Here is a 22,774-nt window from a genome sequence, read left to right as displayed (position 1 = left end):
CCCAAAGTGGAGGTAGCATCCTACCCAAGTCACCCAGGGAAAGAGATTGGGGAGTGGGGACCTAAAGGCTATAGTTCTCTTCAAAGACATCTTTTTTTAAAATAAATTCACTCTCCTCTCTCCACATTCTGATTCCTTTCAAATACTTGCAACAACAAAGGTGTCAAAAAGTATTGCAAATCTTCTTTTTTTCTTTGAAAATTCTGCATATTTTGGCTTATCACTTTGATAGGCAGATCTATTGCAGAAGTTTTCAATCCTATCCAACCCAATACACACTTTTAATAACAAATCTTTTTATCTCCCTCCTTTATTAACATGGAGTAAAATTTATAAATAACACAAGCTACCTACATATATAATTTCAAAGAATCAATACAGTGTATCAACTGTGGAATAAAAAAGGAATAATCTTTTATGTATACAAATGCTAAAATAATATACATTTCAGTATTTAAATGTTCAGGCATGGCTCCACTAGAAAAGAAAAGGAAGAAGCCAGATGTTTGCCCTCACTTTAATGAATAAACTCAGATTTAAGAAAAGGCAATGTTCAATTGAATATTGTCAACATTTCTTCCTGTATTTGTCATTTTAAAATACGGGATAAATAAATATATTCAGAGTTGGATAGATGAGAAAGGTTCTTTCAACATGGGTTCAACAGCTATAAATGCAGAATGATCCGTTTTAACAATTCGAATTCCACACGTGACATGGCCTTCAGTAACATATTTTGAATTCCTTACCAACTCTTAGGAACTCTGAAAACATAAAAAGATTGTATAAAATCTTTCCTCTACTTACACAGTAATTGCATTCCTAGAAAATTCAGTATATATGAAAATCATGACAAAATGTAAACGTTTGTCCCTTGTGAGAAATTGGAAAGTCTCACAGAATATGGGACAATTCTTCATGGTGTAGGGCTGTCTCCCACACTGCCAAACACCTAGCCCTCTTCTTCCCAGAGAATTAAAGGCCAATTGGACCCCCAATCATTGTAACAACCAACAAAGACAAAAAAATCCAAAACCTCCATAACTTCTCCTGGGGAAGGGTGGCATATCTTCTCCCATTAAAAATCACTAATCTGGGCTTCCCTGGTGGCGCAGTGGCTAAGAGTCCGCCTGCCGATGCAGGGGACATGGGTTCATGCCCCGGTCCGGGAAGATTCCACATGCCGCGGAGCGGCTAGGCCCGTGAGCCATGGCCGCTGAGCCTGCGCGTCCCAAGCCTGTGCTCTGCAATGGGAGAGGTCACAACAGTGAGAGGCCCGCGTACCAGAAAAAAAAAAAATCACTAATCTGTTGTCTCATGAAGCCTAGAACAAAACTTAAATGTTACATCTCTTACATCCTGATGCGAGAAAAAGGAAGTATAAAATCCTTTGAGGAGAGTAAAGGAAGAAAACGTCTTGACCCAGAGAACAACTTTGCATAGTTAACTGTGACTAAATGCTACCACCAGTTTTCAGCTAAATCAAGATAATTTTCCTCTCACTTAGCATATACCTGACATCTTACTTAAACTTTATTTAAACACTTGGTTTCCAAAGGATAGAGGGTGCTGATTAGGTTGATGAGAAAAAGCAACTTTAAAAAATATATATAAAATGATTCTTTTATAACATTTCTCTACAACCTAATGTGACCAAAAATGCTAAATATCTGAGTTAATAATGTCTGTGCTATTGATTTTCAGATATTAATATTTTTCTTGGCCGATTTCCAATACTAGCTTTCATCATGTAGATGAAATGCCTAGACAGGTGCTTAAAGCTGAAAGCATATTTATAAAGAGCGGTACTCACTGTTAGAAGAGAAAAAACATACCCCTTTGTGTACCTGTTTTATGCAATTCAGAAAAACAAAGTTCAAGGGATGAATGGTTTGACTTGAAATAGAAACAGAAATATATATTGCAGCATAACCTTAGAAGCACATTATAAGGCAAGTAGATATATGTCTCTTAACAGGCTTCCTCTCTCTGACAATCAGCTACTGTGAGCTATTTTTCAAGAAGCTTCATTATGGGTGAACAGCTAAAACCTAATCTCTGCCCTTACATAAATTTCCTGCAGTATGAAGGCAAGGGTTAAAACAGTGCTTCTTGCAGAGTTATCCCTGGGCCTAGTCCTCTAATTCCAACTCTGACTTCAGTATAACCCTAGGGAAATCATTTAATCTCTTAGTTCCATCTGGAACTAGTGATTGTACTACTTTAGCTTTGTTATCCAAAAGCACTGGCAACTCAGCATTGTTTGATGTACATGAATAGCAGGTGCTGTATGTGTGTTAAGGCCCTTCTAGCTCCTCCCAAGCAGTCCAACATTTAGTGCCTTCCAAAACACGTAGGGCCAGAAAATCAAGTTACCAATCTCTGTCACTGTGACTCTTTGAGACACTGACTCTCAGAGCATGGGCCACACAATTGCTATCTGAGAAGTTTCATTACTTTATCTATTTGCGTTACCAGTGCAACCTTTTTGAAACTATTACAATATTGTTTAGGAAAGACCCCTTTTTTCCACTTTTGGCTTCATTCTCAGACATGAAAGCCTATATACAAATCAGATATGAAATTGAGGAAGATGAAACTAGACATGTATAATTTATATTCATGACTATTTGTATATTTAGTGGCTTCGTCCTGAAGCACAATTTTAGTACATAAAATTATATTTAAATTTCTCAAACTTGCATGTCATCAGAATGCAAGGCTTTAAAAATATTATCATAGATCACCACTCTGATTGTAATAAAAAGCTCTGCTTGAATAATTATCCTTTCAAATAAGAGCAAATGGAAACAATTTAGATTTTTATCTTCTGGTTACATTAGCCAGAGTAGTTCAACATTTAGTAATACCATGCATATGTCTACATGCAAGTTTTTCAAGTATATTATGATTGAAGAATACTCTAAGCATTCACAACTTTTTTTTGTAACTCCACATCAAGCCAAGTATGGAGTAGAACATGAGCAGAGGCCCAATTCTATAGCTTAGAGAATCAGGCCAACTCTCTAGGCAATGAACTCTCTCTTTGGTGATCCTCAAATGAAGGTTTGAATTTCTTAGGGATATAGAAGAAATTCCTGAATTGGATGTGAAATCAGACTGGATGAAGCTTAAAATTCATATGGAACAAGATAGATGGCACTGTTTATTAACATGGGGAGGGGAGATTGGGTTCTCCAGGGGAAAGCAATAAGAGCTGTGGCATGGACCGTTGTCTTTTGAATACCCTGAATGCATTCATATTCATTTCCTTCCAGGGCAACCATCCCTTTCACATTCTCAGCCCAATTTGCTTCAACTAAAACTAACTCTACTTCTGGGGTCCAGGAACAAAACAGCCGTAGGCTGAGCCAAGCAGCACAGTCCATCTCTTGGTCACATTGGTGATTTTTTAGAGTGGGCACCAGATACAAATTGGCCAGTCAGGACCAATAAGCTCAATTCTAAAATTTTCTTTGCAGCATCAGGAAAGTGAAGTATCTCTTATGCCGGAATGAGTATTATCATGCTGTGAGACAGAAGCTCTGCAAGGCCAGCCAGCAGAGCCTGAAAATGGAGCCAATCTAGAGGGGAAGCAGAGTAGAAAAGTGGACTCTTAGGATATCTTTCGGGTTCTGAATCATGTCTGTTTGGTTATATAAATCATTAAAGTCTTCTTTGTCTATTGAAGTTGGATCTTTCATAATCTGGAAAAAGAAAAGTTTAACAGATAAAATGGTGATTATAATTCTCTACTCTGTCCTAGTACTAAGGATGGTGTCAGACACACAGGAGGTGCTCAATAAATATCTGCTGAATGAATGAACAAGTTCCCTGAGCAGCAGGAAGGGCCAGAGTTTGGCTCAGAAAAGAAGAGGGCTGAAAAAGAAGTGGACAGTGACAATATGTTGGTGAGGAGATTGTATAGAAGGACAGGAGAGGTTTCTAGCAGTTATTATTGTAGGCAGATAGAATAGGGGGTTCTCAGAGGAAGACAACCAGACATAGCTTTCTTGACGTAAGAGAAGCCATTTTAGGCCTAAGCCATTTTGTGATCTAAGCCTGGCCACAATGCTTGCCCATGCAGAAGAGCAGGTCTCAGTAATTAATGATTTTAAGAGAACAATAGAATGTAAGAACAGTTATTACCAGACTAGGGAAATAACCATATTGGAGACAGAAAATCAGTTAAGTCTCCAAGTCTTAACTGTTTCAAAGGTCAAGATTAGTCTAATGCACATACTTGAGCTGTTTTGCAGGATTCAAACCCTCTTGAGCACTCAACCACCAAACTACCTGGAGCCAGAAAATTGATAATGCTGACCCTTACTGGTCCTCGTCATTCCAATCAACTAGGACCTGGGCTTTGTCAACTTGTGATGGCTTTTGCCCCAATTCTATGCTGAATTCTTTGCACAAGCCCCTTCATGAATATGAAGGCACCCTTAGCTTAAAACTTCCCTAATTTTGTTTTTCGGAGAGACATTGCTTTGGGAAATATCTCTCATGTTCTCCTTTCTTGTTGCAAGTAATAAAATCCTTCCTTCTCCTGCTCTTTGACTTGGTTGTATCATTTGGCTCAACACCCACCAAGAAGCAAACCCAGTTTTCAGCTAACATGAGTCTGAAAATTGGGGACATGGAGGGAGGTATAAAGAGAACTTTTAGGAAGTTATGCTCTATGATAGGCTACATATAAGATTCCTATACAAAGAAAATATAACCTAAGTTTCTGTAGTCCATTGTTCAAGGCTTTTGGAGTTAGACTTATATCTTTGACCGTGAGTTCTTGCAGAGGCTGACTTCAAGACAGCACACACGCCAGATTTAGTGAGGATTACCCATATGTATTCAAATTCTTTAAGTAGAAATCAAATTCAAATGTAGTGAGAAAAATAGGCATATTTTGATCTTTCATCAAGAGAAAAAAATAAAAGAAACTTTTTCCCCTTCAAGAACAACTTTGATTGGAAAGTTAAGATAATTTAACAAGATAATTCGAAATGTTTACCCAATAAGCCTATGGTTATTTACTTCAATAAATTCAACTCAAATTTTTGGCCATCTAAGTTCATTTCTTATAGGTTCCTCTTTTATATCAAATTTGCTTCTTTTCTTAAAGGAATAATTTACTAACCTTTGCAAATAAGAAAAAGAGGTAAATTAGAGAATCAAGAAATTGTATTATTATGTAAATTGACTTTAACAGTGCTACAATTTTTATAATTGAGAAAAATATTCATCATTATCTATAACTAAATAATTTTTATGATCAAAAATAAAGAAAGTAATGTTTCTAATAGAACTACTACCAGGCAAACATTAACAAGCTGAGTATTTTAAATACTGCCATTATAGCTTTTGTTCCATTAAGTAAAAACTTTTTTCTGAAGGAATCAAGAAATATTTTTAGTTTCTTTAAAAAGAACCTATCTATGTTGTGATGCTAATAGGAGCATCCTTTATTTAATCTCTGTGAGACACTATCATTAAATCTGTGGGTCTGGTCATACTCAAAGACTTTAAGCAGAATGATGGAAAATGAAAACAAATTTGAAGGCGCTCCATGACACCAAAGACAACAATAGAAACATGACTCTAAGTTCCATAGTAACTCTCTATGTGACCTTAAATGTCTTTTTACCCTCTTTATGTCTCACTAAGTCACATAGGTGAAGGACCTCTTTAAGAGTATTAAAGATCCACTCTATTATTTCAACATTAAGAGCATAACACTTAAAAACATGTGAGTGAAAAATGAGAACATCAGATAACTAAGAAGAAGTAGGAATTGATGATATTTGGAGTATTTCTCTTTGAGCAAATAATAATATGCCATTTGTTCTACTTGCTTTATCAATATTTCAAAACTAAAATATTTTTTAGTGATTTATTTTTTTAGAGAGGATATATCCCAAAGGAATATATCAAAATTGGAAAACATGTATATTTTGAAAATAAATAACTATTTACCCTTTGTTTTGACTGATTTTTTTACATTTAAGATGTTTTTTATCTCAAATAATATTTTAAAAGATTTGTAATTATTAACAGTGTATGATTTTTACAAGTTGGGAAAACAAGCTTAGTAGGTTTAAGGAGAATCACAAGATAAAGCAAACTTTACTTGAAAACTTGCAAACTCAGGAAACACAATTACCTATGGAAAGGGGTATTGGGGGAAAATACTATAATTTTTTGACATTCTAACACATTTTCTACCTTGAGTAGAATCTCATGTATTTTAAAAAGGGAAGTGAAATTTGGATCTACTATGACAGAGCTTCCCAAACTTTACCAAATCTTGGCTCACATAGAAAACAATATTTACACAGTACTCTGGGATAATGGATGAGGTTGCTCCAAACTGAGATGAAGCCAAAGGCTCTGGGTTACCTCAGGCACAACCCAGCTGCTCTAGTGGCTGACGGGATTAATATCTCCACACATCTGTGTCCACTGTTGTGTGATCTGTGGGGAAACTCTGCTCTCCAAAATGAAATGGCATATAAATCTTCCACAACTTCTGGAAAACAGCTCAAAGTGCACCCATTCACAATAATGAGTCAGTAAAAATCCACTACATTATTGCAACATTAAGCATTCTATACAAGCTAAAAACAAGGGCTGTTACCTTCGTTTTATAATCATACCAAAAAAGAAGCACTCAATATTATAGCCAAAGTCTAAATCCATATCTTTTTGTTAATATCCAAAGTATTTAAAATTCAACTATCTTATATTTGGACAATTAACCAAAATTAATCTCTAGCTATAAAGCAGATGCTTTCTCCTTATCACTTCCATTTTTTAGTTAGCCATTTTGAATAATGTAATTATTAGCTCACATGTGTCAACATTTTCTAAGAGCCTACTCTCATGTAGCAACCAAGAAGTAAGAAGTGTTAATATCAAAAAATGCCAGGAGGAGGAACAAAAGAATACAAGATGAAGAAGAAGATGGTTAGACATTAAACCCCCATAAAATGGTAGTTGTAGAGGTTGGAGGAGGTATAGCTGGAGAGAGATGAAGTTGCCTCAGAGTGGAGTTAATGTTTCACTGTATGCATTATATTCTTTATATCTCTACATTGCAAGCATTTTTAGGGCAAACCTAAGTAAGCAATCCTTCCAACATGGAAGGCCTGGAGCTCCTCATCCCAATACGGTAGGCTGAAATGTGGTTAGACCAAATTGTGATGAACTATGTAGGTGTACAATATGCATTGTATTTTAAAGACCTAGTGCCCCAAAATATCAAGGATCTCAACAGTAATTTTTATACTGATTACATACTGAAATTAAAATATTTTGGATATACTGAGTTAAATAAACTATACTATTAAAATTAATTTTACCTCTTTATTTTTTAACATGGCTTCAAGAAAATTTAAAATTATAGATGTGGCTCATATTATACTTGTATTGGACAGTGCTGGTCTAGAGCATAAACTACGTAAGAGAAGAAAAAGATGAAATGAGCACACAAATAGAAAAAGAAGATGCTCTGGAATAGATCAAGAAAGAGACACTTCCAATAAACACACCTAAAGAGTTTCTAATAATTCCTCAGCAAGAAGGAATTATAAATTAGGATGCCCACTCTGGTTGGCCTAACTTAACTGTGTGTGGTTCTCCGTCTGTAATGTGGATTTAGTCATTCTAAATGAAATCTTTTGTTGTCACTTTTATAAATTCCGCCTTTAAGTATTGTGATAGACATTTAGATGATAGATGATAGATAGGTAGATACATAGATACACAGATAGATAGATAGATAGATAGATAGATAAAGATAGATAGATCTCTACTCCATGGAGACAAACTGGCAATCACAAAAAAGATTCTGGTGAAGAAAACTAGGCTAGGCACATGGCCCACCGCTGCCATCTTAGACTGAGTATCATGTGCACGGTCTGCACATGGTCCGCCAAGCTGAGATGTCAGGCACAGCCCCTGGCCACGGGAACTCTGTCTGAAGTGCCAGGTGAGAGGCCTCTGCTTGAGGCACCCTTTGAGCAAGTGACACCAGACTAATCACAAAGGAAAAGAGAAGGGGAAAAAAGGTTAGACTTTGAGACCTTCAAAATGGCGGAGGAGTGAGACGTGCAGATTGCCTTCCTCCCCACAAATACATCTACGTGTGGAACAACTCCTACAGAACACCTACTGAACGGTGGCAGAAGACCTCAGACTTCCCAAAAGGCAAGAAACTCCCCACGTACCTGGGTAGGGCAAAAGAAAAAAGAAAAAACAGAGACAAAAGAATAGGGATGGGACCTGCCCCAGTGGGAGGGAGCTGTGAAGGAGGAAAGGTTTCCACACACTAGGAAGCCCCTTCGCGGGCGGAGACTGCGGGTGTCAGAGCAGGGGAGCTTCAGAGCCGCGGAGGAGAGCGCAGCAACAGGGGTGCGGAGGGCAAAGCAGAGAGATTCCCGCATGGAGGATCGGTGCCGACCAGCACTCACCAGCCCAGGAGGCTTGTCTGCTCACCCGCCGGGGTGGGCGGGGCTGGGAGCTGAGGCTCGGGCTTCGGTCGGAGCAAAGGAAGAGGACTGGCGGCGTGAACACAGCCTGAAGGGGGCTAGTGCACCACGGCTGGCCGGGAGGGAGTCTGGAGAAAAGTCTGGACCTGCCAAAGAGGCAAGAGACCATTGTTCCAGGGTGCACGAGGAGAGGGGATTCAGAGCACCGCCTAAACGAGCTCCAGAGACAGGTGTGAGCCGCGGCTATCAGTGCGGACACCAGAGATGGGCATGAAACGTTAAGGCTGCTGCTGCCGCCACCAAGAAGCCTGTATGCGAGCACAGGTCACTATCCACACTTCCCCTCCCGGAAGCCTGTGCAGCCCGCCACTGCCAGGGTTCTGTGATCCAGGGACAACTTCCCCTAGAGAACACACATCGCGCCTCAGGATGTTGCAACGTCACGCTGGCTTCTGCCACTGCAGGCTCGCCCCACATTCCGTACCCCTCCCTCCCCTCGGCCTGAGTGAGCCAGAGCCCCCTAATCAGCTGCTACTTTAACGCCATCCTGCCTGAGCGAAGAACAGATGCCCTCACGTGACCTACACGCAGAGGCAGGGCCAAATCCAAAGCTGAACCCCAGGAGCTGTGCAAAGAGAAAGGAAAATCTGTCTCTCCGCTGCCTCAGGAGCAGCAGATTAAATCTCCACAGTCAACTTGATGTACCCTGCATCTCTGGAATACCTGAATAGGCAACGAATCATCCCAAATTGAGGCAGTGGACTTTGGGGGCAACGACATATATATATTTTTTTCTTTTTCTCTTTTTGTGAGGATGTATGTGTATGCTTCTTAGTGTGATTTTGCCTGTATAGCTTTGCTTTTACCATTTCTCCTGGGTTCTGTCAGTCCTTTTTTTTTAGTGCTTGTGGATTTGTTTTTTGGTTTGGTTGCTCTCTTCTTCCTTTTTTACTTTTTTATTTTTAATAATTATTTTCTATTTTTATAACTATATTTTACTATCTTTTTCCCTTCTTTCTTCCTGTTTTTCTCCATTTTCTTCTGAGCCGTGTAGCTGACAGGGTCTTGGTGCTCCAGCCAGGTGTAAGACCTGAGCCTCTGAGGTGGTAAAGCCGACTTCAGGACATTGGTCCACCAGAGACCTCCCAGCTCCATGTAATATTAAACAGGAAAAGCTCTCCCAGAGACCTCCACCTCAAGGCTAAGACTCAGCTCCACTCAACAACTGGCAAGCTGCAGTGCTGGACACCCTATGCCAAACCACTAGCAAGACAGGAACGCAACACCACCCAGTAGCAGACAGGCAGCCTAAAATCATAATAAGGCCACAGACACCCCAAAACACACCACCAAATGCAGTTCTGCCCACCAGAAAGACGAGATCCAGCCTCATCCACCACAACAGAGGCACCAGTCCCCTCCACCCGGAAGCCTACACAACCAACTGAACAAACCTTAGCCACTGGGGGCACACATCAAAAACAATGGGAACTGGGCTTCCCTGGTGGTGCAGTGGTTGAGAGTCCGCCTGCTGATGCAGGGGACACGGGTTCATGCCCCAGTCCGGGAAGATCCCACATGCCGCAGAGCTGCTGGGCTCGTGAGCCATGGCCGCTAAGCCTGTGTGTCCGGAGCCTGTGCTCTGCAACGGGAGAGGCCACAACAGTGAGAGGCCCGCATACCGCAAAAAAAAAAAAAAAAAAAACAATGGGAACTATAAACCTGCAGCCTGCGAAAAGGAGACCCCAAACACAGTAAGTTAAGCAAAATGAGAAGCCAGAAAAACACACAGCAGGGAAGGAGCAAGGTAAACACCCATCAGACCAAACAAATGAAGAGGAAATAGGCAGTGTACCTGAAAAAGAATTCAGAGTAATGATGCTAAAGATGATCCAAAATCTTGGAAATAGAATGGAGGAAATACAAGAAACTTTTAACAAGGACCTAGAAGAACTAAAGAGCAAACAAACAATGATGAACAACACAATAAATGAAATTCTAAATTCTCTAGAAGGAATCAATAGCAGAGTAACTGAGGCAGAAGAATGGATAAGTGACCTAGAAGATAAAATAGTGGAAATAACTGCCACAGAGCAGAATAAAGAAAAAAAAGAATGAAAAGAATTGAGGACAGTCTCAGAGACCTCTGGGACAACATTAAATGCACCAACATTCGAATTATAGGGGTCCCATAAGAAGAGTAAAAGAAAGGGACTGAGAAAATATTTGCAGAGATTATAGTTGAAAACTTCCCTAACATGGGAAAGGAAATAGTTAATCAAGTCCAGGAAGCACAGAGAGTCCCATACAGGATAAATCCAAGGAGAAATATGCCAAGACACATATTAATCAAACTATCAAAAATTAAATACAAAGAAAAAATATTAAAAGCAGCAAGGGAAAACAGCAAATAACATACAAAGGAATCCCCATAAGGTTAACAGCTGATCTTTCAACAGAAACTCGGCAAGCCAGAAGCGAGTGGCAGGACATATTTAAAGTGATGAAAGGGGGGAACCTACACCAAGATTACTCTACCCAACAAGGATCTCATTTAGATTTGGCAGAGAAATTAAAACCTTTAGAGACAAGCAAAATCTAAGAGAATTCAGCACCACCAAACCAGCTTTACAACAAATGCTAAAGGAACTTCTCTAGGCAGGAAACACAAGAGAAGGAAAAGACCTACAATAACAAACCCAAAACAATTACGAAAACGGTAATAGGAAGATACATTTCGATAATTACCTTAAATGTAAATGGATTAAATGCTCAAACCAAAAGACATAGTATGGCTGAATGGATACAAAAAGAAGACCCATATATATGCTGTCTACAAGAGACCCACTTCAGACCTACAGACACATACAGACTGAAACTGAGGGGATGGAAAAAGATATTCCATGCAAATGGAACTCAAAAGGAAGCTGAAGTAGCAATTCTCATATCAGACAAAATAGACTTTAAAATAAAGCCTATTACAGGAGACAAAGAAGGACACTACATAATGAACAAGGAATCATTCCAAGAAGAATATATAGCAATTGTAAATACTTATGCACCCAACACAGGAGCACCTCAATACATAAGGCAAATGCTAACAGCCAGAAAAGGGGAAATCGACAGTCACACAGTCATAGTAGGGGACTTTAACACCCCACTTTCACCAAAGGACAGACCATCCAAAATGAAAATAAGTAAGGAAACACAAAATTTAAATGACACATTAAACAAGATGAGCTTAATGGACATTCCAACCTATACGACAGTACACATTTTCATCTCAAGTACTCATGGAACAATCTCCAGGACAGATCAGATCTTGGGTCACAAATCAAACCTTGGTAAATTTAAGAAAATTAAGATCGTATCAAGTATCTTATCTGACCACAACGTTATGAGACTAGATGTCAATTACAGGAAAAAATCTGTAAAAAATACAAATACATGGAGGCTAAACAATATGCTTCTTAATAACCAAGAGATCACCAAAGAAATCAAAGAGGATATCAAAAAATACCTAGAAACAAATGACAATGAAAACACGATGACCCAAAACCTATGGGATGCAGCAAAAGCAGTTCTAAAAGGGAAGTTTATAGCAACACAATCCAACCTCAAGAAACAAGAAAAATCTCAAATAAACAATCTAACCTTACACCTAAGGGAAGCAGAGAAAGAAAAACAAAGAAAACCCAAAGGTAGTAGAAGGGAAGAAATCATAAAGATCAGAGCAGAAATAAATGAAATAGAAACAAAGAAAACAATAGCAAAGATCAATAAGACTAAAAGCTGCTTCTTTGAGAAGATAAGCAAAATTGATAAACCATTAGCCAGACTCATCAAGAAAAAGAGGGAGAGGACTCAAATCTATAACGTTAGAAATGGAAAAGGAGAAGTTATAACTGACACTGCAAAAATACAGAGCATCATAAGAGACTACTACAAGCAACCCTATGACATTAAAATGGACAACCTGGAAGAAATGGACAAATTCTTAGAAAGGTATAACCTTCCAACACTGAACCAGGAAGAACTAGAAAATATGAACAGACGAATCACAAGCACAAAAATTAAGAATGTGATTAAAAACCTTCTAACAAACAAAAACCCAGGACCAGATGGCTTCACAGGTGAATTATACCAAACATTTAGAGAAGAGCTAACACCCATCCTTCTCAAACTCTTCCAAAAAATTGCAGAGGAAGGAACACTCCCAAACTCATTCTTCAAGGCTATCATCAATCACCTTGATACCAGAACCAGACAAAGATAATACAAAAAAAGAAAATTACAGACCAATATCACTGATGAATACAGATGCAAAAACCTTCAACAAAATACTAGAAAAGAGAATCCAACAGCAAATTAAAAGGATCATTCACCATGATCAAGTGGGATTTATGCCAGGGATGCAAGCATTCTTCAATATATGCAAATTAATCAATGTGATACACCATATTAACAAATTAAGGAAAAAAAAACCATATGATCATCTCAGTAGATGCAGAAAAGGTTTTGACAAAATTCAACACCCATTTATGATAAAACCCTCCAGAAGGTAGGCATAGAGGGAACTTACCTCAACATAATAAAGGCCATACATGACAAACCTACAGCCAACATCTTTCTTAATGGTGAAAAACTGAAACCATTTCTACTAAGATCAGGAACAAGACAAGGTTGCCCACCCTCACCACTATTATTTAACATGGTTTTGGAAGTTTTAGCCATAGCAATCAGAGAAGAAAAAGAAATATAAAGATTCCAAATAGGAAAAGAAGAAGTAAAGCTGTCACTGTTTGCTGATGACATGATACTATACATTAGAGATTCCTAAAGACGCTACCAGAAAACTACTAGAGCTGATCAATGATTTTGCTAAAGTAGCAGGAAACAAAATTAATGCATAGAAATCTCTTGCATTCCTATACACTAATGATGAAAAATCTGAAAGAGAAATTATGGAAACACACCCATTTACCATTGCAACAAAAAGAATAAAATATCTAGGAACAAACCTACAGAGGGAGAAAAAAGACCTGTATGCAGAAAACTATAAGATACTGATGAAAGAAATTAAAGATGACACAAACAGATGCAGAGATATACCATGCTCTTGGATTGGAAAAATCAACATTGTGAAAATGACTATAGTACCCAAAGCAATCTGCAGTTCAATGCAATCCCTATCAAACTACCAATGGCATTTTTCACAGAATTAGAACCAAAAATTTCACAATTTGTATGGAAATACAAAAGACCCCAAAGAGCCAAAGCAATGTTGAGAAAGAAAAGCAGAGCTGGTGGAATCACGCTCTCTGACTTCAGACTATACTACAAAACTACAGTAATCAAGGCAGTATGGTACTGCCACAAAAACAGAAATATAGATCAATGGAACAGGATAGAAAGCTCAGAGAGAAACCCACACACATATGGTCACCTTATTCTTGATAAAGGAGGCAAGAATATACAATGGAGAAAAGACAGCCTCTTCAATAAGTGGTGCTGGGAAAACTGGACAGATACATGTAAAAGAATGAAATGAACACTTCCTAACCCCATACACAAAAATAAACTCAAAATGGATTAAAGACCTAAATGTAAGGCCAGACACTATAAAATTCTTAGAGGAAAACATAGGCAGAACACTCTATGACATAAATCACAGCAACATCCTTTTTGACCCACCTCCTAGAGAAATGGAAATTTAAAAAATAAACAAATGGGACCTAATGAAACTTCAAAGCTTTTGCACAGCAAAGGAAACCATAAACAAGACCAAAAGACAACCCTCAGAATGGGAGAAAATATTTGCAAATGAAGCAACTGACAAAGGACTAATCTCCAAATTTACAAGCAGCTCATGCAGCTCAATATCAGAAAAACAAACAACCCAATCCAAAAATGGGCAGAAGACCTAAATAGACATTTCTCCAAAGAATATATACAGACAGCCAACAAACACATGAAAGAATGCTCAACATCACTAATCATGAGAGAAATGCAAATCAGTAGTACAATGAGGTATTACCTCACACCAGTCAGAATGGCCATCATCAAAAAATCTACAACTAATAAATTCTGGAGAGTGTGGAGGAAAAGGAACCCTATTGCACTGTTGTTGGGAATGTAAGTTGATACAGCCACTAGGGAGGACAGTATGGAGGTTCCTTAAAAAACTACAAATAGAACTACCATATGACCCAACAATCCCACTACTGGGCATATACCCTGAGAAAACCATAATTTGAAAAGAGTCATGTACCACAATATTCGTTGCAGCTCTATTTACAATAGCCAGGACATGGAAGCAACCCAAGCGTCCACTGACAGATGAATGGATAAAGAAGTTGTGGTACATATATACAATGGAATATTACTCAGCCATAAAAAGAAAAGACAGATGAATGGATAAAGAAGTTGTGGTACATATATACAATGGAATATTACTCACTCAGCCATAAAAAGAAACAAGATTGAGTCATTTGTAGTGAGGTGGATGGACCTAGAGTCTGTCATACAGAGTGAAGTAAGTCAGAAAGAGAAAAACAAATACTGTATGCTAACACATATATGTGGAATCTAAGAAAAAAAAAAGGTTATGAAGAACCTAGGGGCAGGACAGGAATAAAGATGCAGACGTAGAGAATGGACTTGAAGACACAGGGAGGGGGAAGGGTAAGCTGGGACGAAGTAAGAGAGTGGCATGGACATATATACACTACCAAATGTAAAATAGATAGCTAGTGGGAATCAGCCACATAGCACAGGGAGATTAGCTCGGTGCTTTGTGACTAGCTAGAGTGGTGGGATAGGGAGGGTGGGAGGGAGTTACAAGAGGGAGGAGATATGAGGATGTATGTATATGTATAGCTGATTCACTTTGTTATATAACAGAAACTAACACACCATTGTAAAGTAATTATACTCCAATAAAGAGGTTTAAAAAAAATAGAAGACTAGGCTACATTACAACTGTATACTTCATGTAGATTTTCCAAGGTATAGAAAGCCAACTACATCATCTATGTTTTCAGGGAAAGTGAATAAATCATTACTCAAGACAGATGGTTAACTTTCCTGTTTTAAAGATCTCCAAACATTTTAGAAGAGAGTAGGGTCTTTGGCATCTTCACCCCTTCTCAAGACATTAAGAACTTCCAGGAGTAGTTGTCTTTCTCTCCTGGATGCCCAGGTATGAGATAACTTCTTTACCCCGTGGATCAGCTACACCTACAATCACCCTCCCTGTGTAATACTCTCATTTCTTTTCTTAAAGATCTGTATTATCAATGGCCATTCATTTGACACTTAGCCCTTGCCTTCAGTTGCAATCTGTTTAAATTTATTCTGATAGCTAAAGATAAGGGAAGAAAAGATGGAAATAATCTGTGACTTCAGTTTTCCAAATGGATTTCACATACAGTTACATGAGCTCTGAATCTGCTATGCCAAAATAAATATATTTTCAGGCTTTTCCTGTTTCAATTAACCACCATGTAGAGAAAATGATTGTTTTTCAAGAAGTGGGCATAAAGAATTATCTACTTTCCACTCTTTTTCCATATCCCCAATTAGCATCACCCCTAACACTAGTCTTCAATTCAGTTCCGGAGAGGTAGATGGTAGGTAGGTAGGTAGTTAGATAGATAAGTAAATCAACAAAAACTGTGCTCTTCAAGTAATGAAGAAACACTGAAATTCAATTTGAAAGAAAAATGCCCATAGTATATTACTTGTGAAGACTTTTTTTAAAAAGCCCAAAGATCTTGTGGCTAACTATGACTATTTATTATATGCCAGATGCTGTTTTCCACTCTAGGAGGACTAACTCATTTAAATTCATAACAACTCTGTGCGGTGGGTAGTATTATTATCAACACCTCCCTTTAAGATGAGGAGACTGAAGCTCAGAAAGTTAATTCACTTGCCAACAATCAGGCTGTTAGCAAATAGTAGAGCTGAGACTGAACTCAAATAATGTCTGTAGAATCCATGCTCCCAGTCACTGCACAGTTCTTCCTCTCTTAAAGATGAATTCAAATGTAAGTCAAGATTCTTACTGAGCACACAGTTTTTCTCCCAATATTAATGTCCCTTATTATTAATAAGTAATATACAATCTCCACTTTTATATTATGAGTAGCCTGAGGGCAAGAATCACTTGCAGCTTCAACCTGCACCTAATATGGCTTTACCAATTCAGTCATTCAACAAATCCAATACTGAGCACCTAATATGTATTAGGTGCTCTAATAGGTGCTGGGAGTGTAAAATGAGCAAGACAGTCTCTGTCCTTAATGTTCTCACAGTCTGAGGTGGTTCCTTAGTTGTAATATATTTTAACAAATGCTGTCCGAGCGGTATGAACCTAGTGCAATGAGGATACAGAGAAGGAAAACAGTTAATTCTGCTTAGCAATATTAGAAAACAATGAAAACTTGATAATAAACTAAAAAGACATTTATTTTAAAAGGTCCATAGTACTTATAAATGTTATAGTTTCTACCCAAAAAATCACTTAGATGAGATGCAAATGAACATCAGAAACTATACCATTGAAAAACTTGATGCAGCTAAAGAATTCTTTTGTGGCATATACTGCTAATACATAATATAGAAATAATACACTCTTATACAGACATATATTTTTCACATCTTACAATCACATCATGTACAAAGTTCCTGCTAAACTATCATTATTTTGCCACTGTGTTAGACATTTTAATGATGTGCCGTAGGGTTAGATAAGTTTCTGACAAAAGCTCACCTCTTCTCTGACATTATTTACCGATTTTTTTCTCTTACTTATTGAGTGTTATTTATATTGCCCTTCTACTAATGTATTTCTTTCCCACATCAATGTTTAGCACAGTTTCTTATGACAAAATGTCATATTAAGAGGGAACAGACACCTTTCAAGCCCTGAGAACATTACTACAGTAAATGCATAGGGAAAATAAGCAAGGGATATTAGTGATTTCCTCCCTCCCTCCCTCCCTCTTTCTCTCTCTTTCTCTCCTTCCTTCCTTCCTTTCGTTTTTTCTTTCTTCCTTTCTTTCTTTCTTTCAAGTAGTAGAGAGACTTAACTTACTGGGAATAGCAAGTTACCACAAAGATATGACAGCACAACAGGAAATACCTTTTAGTGCCAAAGCCCATATTAATGTACCAGGATATTGTTAACAGTTGACTTAATTTCTTTAATAAGTTTGGCTGAATCAATTCACATTTTTCATGAAAAAAATTACAATAAGCTTTCTGATTGTATAAGATGTTACTCAACATGTAACAGATGCTACTCTCTGAAAGAAGAGTTTAACGGTGAGATTTGCTCCCTTGCAGTTTCTTTGGAAGCCATTTACTTCTAATTCAATGACATTTTAGAGGCAAAAAGTTCAGAGGCTTCACCGTAAATGTACTTATAAAATAAGTAAGTTATAATTAGCCATTATTACTTTATTTTTTAAAGAGTTTTGTCAGATCCAGTAAATATAAGAAGATTTGATTATGTGCTTACATATACATGGATAGTGAACATAGATTACAAAATCAAATGTGGGTCACTAGGTCAATTCCCTCAGAGTTAATAAGTTATAATTTACAGAATTATAAATTAATGGACTTAGTATATCTGGCTTCATGCTTTATTAACAGAATTTTTATTTGATTTGCCTCTATTTCTTTAACAGGATTAAAAATATATTGAAAGTGATATACTGCAGGAAAGGCACTAAAGTTCAAGTCAAAGATGAATACGAAATACTGAAGTGAACAAAGAAAGTGAACATTAGCCTCCTATACGTTAGAGCAGAATGCAACACATGTTTTGTACATCCTTTATGTCTGTAATATATGATGTGGTATGTAAGTATGCATTATCCTATCCTTTAACAATAGCTTTTACTGATTTTCACTTTGGCACTAGATCGTTGGCTTCCATTGAAAGGCAAGATAAGAAACAGCATTAAAAATTGCAATAGCTAGAGAGGTGCTTGTGAAATTGTTACCCACTAGAGCATCCTATATAAAGTGCCACATGATAAATGTCTTTTATATTTATTAGCTAGAAAAGCTTTACTCGCATTAGGAGTTGATATGTTTTAGTCTTATTAATCATATTCCTCCTTTCACTTTGGTTACCTGGAAGCTAACACCTAAGTGTGTGACTCAAATTCATTACCTAGAGGATTACATTCACCATGTTGTACTCTATACCTCCTAGTATAACAATTTTTTGCCTCACTTTTTAATTTTACTCATTTATATTTTTAAAATTTTTTTAAATTTAAAACTATATGTCTTAAAAATGGAGTATAGGGCTTCCCTGGTGGCGCAGTGGTTGAGTCCGCCTGCCGATGCAGGGGACACGGGTTCGTGTCCCTGTCCAGGAAAATCCCACATGCCACGGAGTGGCTGGGCCCGTGAGCCATGGCCGCTGAGCCTGCGCGTCCGGAGCCTGTGCTCCGCAACGGGAGAGGCCACAACAGTGAGAGGCCCGCGTACCGCAAAAAAAAGGAGTATAAATAATCATATAAACCAGTAAGACCCTGAACAAATCCTTTAATCTCTAAATTACTATTTCCACATTTTTAAAATAAAGGTAATACAAGATGTTGTAAAACTCAAAATAGATTATTTATAACAGTATTTAAGGGTCATTTTACAAATATTATGGCTTACTGTATTGCCAAAGAGAGCAGCACTGAAATTTGCATTAGGTCTGTAAACTCGATATTGGGTATCTGCTACAGTTTTGGAGTCTTTTGGAAAACTATTCCTCCTCCTCCCTCATTGCCCAGCTCCAGAGGGGGACACATGACTCAGATCTGGCTAAAAAGCATACCGTGTCCCTGGCCATAGTCATTAGGTCCAGATGGGCACATGACCCAAGCTGGAATAAAGTCATACCTGGGATTTGATGAAGCATAGGGAAACTGGTATTCTCATTTCACTGAAATTGTCCACAGTGAGATGATCCAAGTCTAGAGCTGCTAAGAGGACATTTTTCTCACTTTATAGGGAGAGTATACCTTAGAATAAAATCAAACCAATGCAAAGGAAAGCAGAATTGAGCGAGATAGAGATGGTGTTCTGACCACAAAGTTTGAGTCCCTTGATCCAACCATGTCTAAAGCCATCCGCACCCCCAAACATAGCATCTTATGAGTTACCATCATTGTCTCTCTAATTCACAATTTTAATTCAGGCAAATTCACAGAGCAAGGGAAACCTACTTGATCATCCTATAATGCTGTATTAAAATATGTCCAATCAGTACAGAAAATATAAACAAACTCACTGGCCAGGATATTTTAAAAATCAACTTCCAAACCTATGAGCAAAAAGCTGGAGATTGTGAGAGGGAAAATCCTCTATAAACTGCAGTATTTTAATCCAGATTTTCTGAAAAGTAGATGCCAAGATGGGATTTAAAAGTTCAAGGATTTCATTAAGATAAACTCCTGTGTGGGAGAAAACTGGGAGGGAGCTGGAAAAAGTCATTTGTCTGTGATGTAAGTCTGACCCTGATTGAAAAAGAAAGGGAGGAAAGTTGGATGCCATTGTAGATGGCAGTGCAGTTTAGAAGGTTTGGCAAGACTGCTGGGGAGACCTCAAGCCCAAAGCTGGCCAGTCTCCCAGGAACAGGCTTGCCTTAGTATCCCTGCCACAGTTAGTCATTGACTACAAGCAATAATGGAAAGCATGGCCTGGGCTCAGTGGATTTCAGAGTGGCCAAGGCACTTGGTCAATTACACTCCCATGGTTAGAGGCCTGTGAGGCACATTCTTATGGCTGACACCTACAGTGAGATCTATGGCACAGATGATACAACTAAGGCTAAGGAAGCAGTTAAATATGGTGTCAAGTGAAAAACATTGAATTAGGGGAAGAATGGCAGAAACTGGTTTTCCCTGGTGGCGCAATGGTTGAGAGTCCGCCTGCCGATGCAGGGGACACGGGTTCGCGTCCCGGTCCGGGAAGATCCCACATGCCGCGGAGCGGCTGGGCCCATGAGCCATGGCCACTGAGCCTGCGCGTCCGGAGCCTGTGCGCCTGTGCTCCGCAACGGGAGAGGCCACGACAGTGAGAGGCCCGCGTACTGAAAAAAAAAAGAAAAAAAGAATGGCAGAAACTAAGTTAATTTTTTTCTTATAATTCAGAAATAAGGAATATAGATGGCTTTATATGGATTCTTGGCTCTGGGCTGTATGGCTCAATTGGTTATGAGACTTACAGCATTTGTCTAACTTTTTGGATGCAACCTTCTCCCATGCCAATACTTTAATTGTGTCTGTTTACATTTGCAAGGTAAAAAGAGTCTCTATGACATGTATAATAACAAAAGCCAAGGTAATAATCATGTTGTCATGATAACAGGTCCAAACTTGTAACTCTCAGGCATAATCTTCTATTGTTAAATCCCCAAAGTGGAGCACACAGTAGCTATTTCTTTTATAACTCCCCTGAGTTCCCAGCCAAGGTTTAGGAATCTAAGTCCAGAGCCTGAACATTATCCTGTTCTGTTCTTGTGAAATGATCTTCACACAGGGTGTACTTAATAACTATACTATCTGATGGATATGGGAGAGATCAGTGCAACATTTAAGGCAGGAAAGCCATGAAATCAATGAATGCTCTCAAATCTCTTGTAATTAACTGTCCCTGTGAAAATTGCACCCTAAACCTGAGTGCACAGATTCTAGGACTGTTTCCTTGAACTCCAGACTTCCATTACTCTTGATTCTTGATTCATTGACTCTTTTTATGTTAATGCATTCATCAATGCCTACTGTTGCCATATTATCCATTGGGTGTGATGCTTTCTTATTGTTATTTATCAGGGAGAAAGCATTTTATCACTGCTTAAAACTTTTATTATGATCCCTTTAAATTCAATTTTAAAGTTGAGTTATGGCAGTTTGATCCTGCCATTTTAAGCCCCATTTAAAAATAAAAGGAGCAAAAACATTTCAAAGGAAGATAATCTGTAAGCAGAGAAGGGCAAATCCATAGAAATCTTATTTCACAGCATTGGAAGGAATCTTGAAGCTACAAAATATATGCCAGATGTTGAAAGTCCTGCTTTCAAATTCTCTCTCAGTATCCAGACAGTAAGAGTACTACAGTACTACTCTGGAGACAGGCTGAGTTCAAATCCCCATGAATAGATTGCTAACCTTATGATCTTGAACAAGAAAACAGAGATAGTGATATTACCTACTTCCTAGAATGGTTTATGTGAATTAAATAAGAAAATCCTATTCAGGAATTTGGCATGATCCTAGCACATTTTATTCGATGCTCATTTGTTGTTGTTTTCTTATAAAGCACTGCATAGTATGTGACCTACAGAATTTAATGGAAGGTAGCTATTATTGTTCCAATGAGAACATGTGTAGTTGTCATATTTGCTGATTTGGGAGATTATAAAATTATAGTCTCCATATTAAGTCATTTTTGAAGATCTAATCCAACCATTCATTGTCATCTATCAATTAGAGCTGGTTAATAAGGGGCTCCATTAGGTGCAGAAGCAAGGATCTAACAGATACCCCATGATGGATGAACTTGCAGAAATTTAGGAAACAGTGCCAGGGGCTGAGCTAACTATATCATGAAAAAGGAGTTTTCCTTTTCTTCCCCCTACTGCCAAAAGGCCAGGAAAACCATGAGAAGCAGAAGAAATACTGTGGAAATTTGAGCCTGAAGAGAGGTAGGCAGTTTAATGTCTTTTCTTTTCTTTTTTTTTTCCTGATTAGGCTGGAAATACTCAGACTTCTCTTACTGGGAAAAGTTGATGAGAAGGAAACTTTTTTTTGCTCTTTTGCACTTTGTTTTTTTCCAGCCTTATTGAGATATAATTGACATAAAATTGTGTAAGTTGAAGGTGCACAATGTGTGGGTTTGATACATTTATATATTATAAATGATTACCACCATAGCATTAGCTAACATCTCCATCCCATCACATATCTACCATTTCTTTTTTGTGGTGAGAACATGTAAGATCTACACTCGTAGCAACTTTCAAGTATATAATTCAGTATTATTAGCTATAATCACAATGTTATACATTAGATCCCCAGAAATTATTCATCTTATAACTGGAAGTTTGTACACTTTAACCAATCTCTCTTCATTTTGCCCAGCCCTAGCACCTGATAATCACCACTCTTCTCTTTATTTTGCTTAGTTCAGCTTTTTAAAATTCCACATATAAGTGCTATATACAGTATTTGTTTCTGTCTGTCTGACTTATTTCACTTAGCATAATGCCC

The sequence above is a fragment of the Monodon monoceros genome, unplaced genomic scaffold, assembly GCF_005190385.1.
Source record: "Monodon monoceros isolate NGI ecotype Baffin Bay Population unplaced genomic scaffold, NGI_Narwhal_1 Super_Scaffold_20, whole genome shotgun sequence".
NCBI classification, from domain to species: domain Eukaryota; kingdom Metazoa; phylum Chordata; class Mammalia; order Artiodactyla; family Monodontidae; genus Monodon; species Monodon monoceros.
This window is presented reverse-complemented; position numbering follows the sequence as displayed.